We start from the raw sequence: 5,337 nt of genomic DNA on the forward strand, positions 1-5,337 counted from the left end.
AATTCCAGTGAGGGAATAAATTCACCAAGGAGATAATGAGAGTGTGAAACATGTTATCACAAATAGTTATGACAAATAGCGTAGATATGCTTTGAAGAAAATAGATGAATATTAGAAGGGGAAAGAAACTGAAAGATTATGCTGCAGAGGATGAATAAAGAAGAGGGTAAGGAGATTTGTGTGGAGAATTAAATCTATCATGCATCTATTGGAAAAGGTGGCCTCTGTCTATTTTGAACATATCAATGAAAATAACCTGACTTGAAATTTCAATACTGTCTACTAGTAAATGTATGATTAGTGGTGTTTGTGAGCATATGCTTTTGCTTTCCTTTTATATGTTGTTGAGAATGTCATAGAAAATGTTTGGTATGTGGGAGGGAATGGTATTTCCCATGAAAGGAGCAGAGTGATTTGGAACTTGAAGCAATGTTCTTTCATCGATGTTGACATTCTGTTTCATGCCTGGAAAGGAAAATACAGTACATGGAAGGATGCTCATGTCAGTTTTGGTTCCCAACAAAATAAGATTATAACAGGGGAATGCAAGTTGTCACAGATTCAGAAAACTATGGATGAATTTGGATGCCAGAATCATGACACCATATCAACAGAATCTCTTCATAAAGTAATGGCTTCCACAATATTCTCACAGTAGCATAACGTTCTGATTGTTGCTCTTCGTTTATAAAATTATCAAAATCTTTGAGTGCAAAGGGATCACTTCTTAGCTCTGATGCCTCCAAGCTTCGTTGAATAAAAAAACATTCAAACACCTTCAGAAATGTTAATCTGAGCCCTTCTTACTGCAAGAACTCTATGGCAGAAGATGAGATCTACAACTTAAATCCTCGTGACTTTTCCATCAGTCGCTGATGCATTGAGTGTATACAAAACTGTTTAAAACAGAGGAATTAATAACATGCCTCTAGTCATACGTACAATACCAGAATCCCTTGTGCATGAGACTTATTTATAAGCTTGCTGAGAGTGAGGCCTTGTTAAATTACTTTAATCCATGATACACTTCTGGGGTTCTGTGTCCTTTATGAACTGAATAAAACTCTAATCGGGTAGAAAGTCATTGGCTGTACTTAATAACCCAGGAATATCTGTCACCCATCCACACCACTTAGTGTTTTCAGATTGATGGACGTTTGCTTTAGTTCCCTTCCTCTCTAAATTAAAAACAAGGATGAAGTCATATGAACAATGATGAAAAATATGTTTCAAAGGGAATGGAATTCTGGGAGAAGTTCAAGATCAATATACTGCATAAAGTGGTACTATGTTGTCCATTTAACATGAGATCCAGAGATAAATCTCCACTTCATAATCTAGCCATTAATTTGAGGGAGCTTTTTGTAACCAATAAACTGCTGAATTTCTCATAAAACAACAGCAGCACATTTTCTAAAGGAATTAGTTCTTAGGGTGTTTTACAGATAAGATGTAGAGTTGACTTTCCCTTGTCTGGTGGCTCTGGAACAAGGGGTCACAGTCTCAGAATAAAGGGTCAGCCATTCCCAACAGACATGATAAATTTCTTCACCAAGTGAATGGGCACAGTGAATTCTCCATGGCTGACTATATTCAAGACAGATTAATAACATCATTTTTGATGTCAAGGCCATCAATGAATATAGTATAGGAAAGTGCCACTGATGTACAAGATCGGTTATAATCTTATTCTTATTTATTTTCTGATGGAACAGGCAAAAAAAAAGACCAAATAACCTGCTCCCTGCTTTGCTTTCACTGTTTTTATGTCCAACAATTTGAAACATCTTGCAGTCCTGAGCAGTGCTGCATAAATGCCCGAAGTTTGTTAACCTTGACTAACTTCCCCTTTGGGTTTAAGCATCCAACCTCACTTCCTCTGTTGTCTCTCAGTGTGGAAATTATGCAAATATCCTCCTCTTGATGCTCACAGAATACGTGACAAAGAATAGGCTATTTCACTTCATTAATCTGGTTTACGCCTTAGATTGATGTGGTAGGAAAAGCTCCCTCTGGGGTTCTGGACCAAATCATAATTTTGAACAGATTCAAGAAGGAAAGGCAAAGTAATCACAGTCTATGGCAGACTATACATGGATGGGTTGGATTCCTCCAAAGGTTTATTAAATGTATTTTGAGTGCAGTTAATTGCATTTCCCTCTCACATATACAGTAGGTTAGAAAATACTGAAGTAGAAGAAAGAGCAGACATCTTATTGAAAGTGAAGTGAGCTCAAGGGGCTGCATGGCCTATTTTTATTCCTGTTTCTTATGCACACAGTGGAATCCCCATTGAGAGCACCATTTTGCTGCATTCACAGATATTGAAGAGATTATCTAGGCTGAGAACTTTTTCTCAAACAAGTTTAAAGCAAAATAAAAATTGTGTCGTCAGACAAATGGGGCAGAAAATTTACCCAACTGGACCCGAAACATAGGCTGATTGCAGTTCCTGTCAGACTGAAAACCATCTGATACAGAAAATCAAGCGAACGCTCTGCATCCAAAAGAGTTGAGAAGCTTACCTTGGTTTGTCAGTCTCTTCTGCCAAAGGCCATTTTAAGCGTGTCAGATGATCAGAGGGAGATTAAAATAAAAGAAATCAGTTTCAATAATTTAAAGTATTATTTTTATAATGTAATTATCAACTTTTTAAAATTCTAAGGTTTAAAACAAAGCTGCTTACCTTAACTTGGCTGTTTATTCAGAATTAGTGGCCTATTTCCCATTAAAGGGGCTGTATGCATAAATGAGCCATGGATTGTTTAAAACTGAAAGGAATGTGCATGGAATATAATTAGTCCCTTGGCTCAGGGTGCCAATGGTGAGCTCATTGTTAAAAGGATTACAGAAGCGTTGGCATCTAATCTCCATTTTGTCTGTAATTTCTTTGTTTTTCACATATAGGTGTGGAAGTCTGAGCAGTTGTACAGACAATATGGAGCAGTCGCAAGAAAAGAACGCAGACTTGCCCAGTGTTACCAAATGTATAGCACATGGTGAAATTAAATCAACTTATTGCTTTCCCTGTTGAAATTCTCAGTAGTGTGCCTTTGAAACTTCATGAGTAGACTGTCTAATGTTCCATCAAGCAAACACAAAATTTAAAGGTACAGAACGATGGAAATGATGGAGTTCAAAAGGGAGACTTCATTCCACACTTGCACATTCCAGTGGATGCAAATCATTTAATTCTGGTTGAATAAAGGACAATCTAATTTCTTACACAGGCATCCCGAAAAGCAAGACTATGATGCCAAAATAATTTGGATATTTTAAGCTTTCAAACATAATATTGATTGTCTTTTTTATGTCTTTCAAACATAATATCGACTGGCTGTATTAATAGAATTATTGTCAAGATTTTAATTTAGAGTCTGCTGGCAAATTATTCACATACAGAGAACAATAGAGATGTGTAACTCTGGTTCACAAATGTCAACTGACACGGATCATCGTTAAATATATTTCAGTTTACTGAGATACAGTGTGGAGTAGACCCTCGCAAACAAGAGTAAATCTGCAGATGCTGGAAATCCGAGCAACACACACAAAATGCTGGAGGAACTCAGCAGGCCAGGCAGCATCTAGGAGTTGATATTTCAGGCTAAAATCCTTCGACAGGACCAGAGAAAAAAATGCTGAGGAGTAGAGATGGGGTGGGGGTGGTGGAGAGGGAAAAAAAAGGAGAGGAGGAGTGGGGGGCTTTACCGGAACTTCCGAACTTCTCAAACTTCCGGTAATGCTCCCCCCACCCTCCTTCACCATTTCCCATTCCCTTTTCCCTCTCCCTCTTTCACATCTCCTTGCCTGCCCATCGCCTCCCTCTAGTACTCCTCCCCCCTTTTCTTTCTTCCATGGCCTTCTGTCTCTTTTACAAATTTACTTCCCAGCTCTTTACTTCATCCCCTCCCCCTCCAGGTTTCACCTATCACCTTGTGCTTCTCTCCCCACCCCCCCACCTTTTAAATCTACTCCTCGGCTTTTTTCTCTCCAGTCCCGTTGAAGGGTTTCAGCCTGGAACATTGACTACTCTTTTCCTAGATGCTGCCTGGGCTGATGAATTCCTTCAGCATTTTGTGTGGAATAGACCCTTCTGGCCCTTCGAGCTGTGCTACCCAACAACCTCTGTTTTAACTGTAGCCTACTCACAGGACAATTTATAATGAACAGCTAACCAACCAACCCATACACCTGTAAAGGGGGTTTCTTCTTTTTTTCTTTGTTACTGTGTATGTAATCAAAATGGCTTCTTTGTTTTGTTAAAAGCAGGAATGCTTCTTTGTTGCGAGAGAGTGCTGGAAGCTTGTTTGGGTTAAAATTTACTGATAATGAGAATTGTATTCCTTTGTAAACCAATTGGGATTAATGTTGTTCTTTCTTCTGTAAGCTATTGTTGACGGGCTTTTGGGGAGATCGGCGCGAGGGGTTGAGAGAGAGGACGCGATGCTGTAAGCTGGGTGAGGAACGGACCCCAAGCAGGGGTCCAAGGCCAGGAGGTACTCCGAGGAGAGGAGATGAAGCTAGATGTGCTTGGTTGACCACTTTGGAGGGTCCTGAGCTGCGAGTCGAGGAGTTCGGAGGGGATCGAATGGTGGCCAGAAGATTTCAGTAATTGAGCTCCAACGGTTGTGCACGAAGTGGTTTGGACTTTGATAAGTTTGGCTCCTTTTCTTTATTTTTTTCTTCATATATACTGTACCGTTATTAATCACTTAGTTATAGTAACCTTTATAAATTGTTCTCATTTAATCGCATATGGTGTACTGTCTGTTTTTGGGTGAGGCGGGGACATCACACAGCATCCACACCAGCTGATTACCCAGTTTGGCGGGGCCGAAGGCTGCTCCCCCTAGACGAGAACAAGCTGAGCGCGCCTGAGGCGACCCGGGGGTTACACACCTTTGGACTGTGGGAGGAAACCAGCGCACCTGGAGGAGAATGTACAAACTCCTTACAGGCAGCGGTGGAAATGGAACCTGGATCATTGGTATTGTAAAGCATTGTGCTAACCATTATGTTACTGCGCTGCCTCACATCTAAGATGTGAAACAGAGGTATTATATGCTACTAGGCTGCAGACTAACAGTGGTCTCACTGAAACACTTGTGTAGACATGAAGGGTTAAATGGCTCATTCCTATAAAGTGGCCTTAACGAGGAGGACATCTGGAAGTACATAACATTTCTTTTGCACTCAGATCCTAAAAACCTCCATTTTATTTGTAAAAGAAACCATATTTTTCTGGATTTACACCTTCAAATTTATTTTTTGTTATTTTGTGAAACCATGCTACTTACTAGTTGAACACATACTCCTCCTTTGTAGGCAATGCAC

The 5,337-nt window shown here is 39.8% G+C and overlaps 1 long non-coding RNA gene across 1 annotated transcript; it reads right to left on the reverse strand.

Moving 5' to 3' along the window:
• Window positions 1-207: 207 nt before the first annotated feature.
• Window positions 208-2,702, reverse strand: LOC132378668 (uncharacterized). Its single transcript, XR_009507150.1, has 3 exons — window positions 2,687-2,702; window positions 2,526-2,544; window positions 208-465 (listed from the first exon to the last, which is right to left on the reverse strand). It is a non-coding gene; the product is annotated as an uncharacterized LOC132378668 (long non-coding RNA).
• Between the last annotated feature and the right edge of the window lie 2,635 nt (window positions 2,703-5,337).

Source organism: Hypanus sabinus, chromosome 20 (genome assembly GCF_030144855.1).
Source record: "Hypanus sabinus isolate sHypSab1 chromosome 20, sHypSab1.hap1, whole genome shotgun sequence".
Taxonomy (NCBI): Eukaryota; Metazoa; Chordata; class Chondrichthyes; order Myliobatiformes; family Dasyatidae; genus Hypanus; species Hypanus sabinus.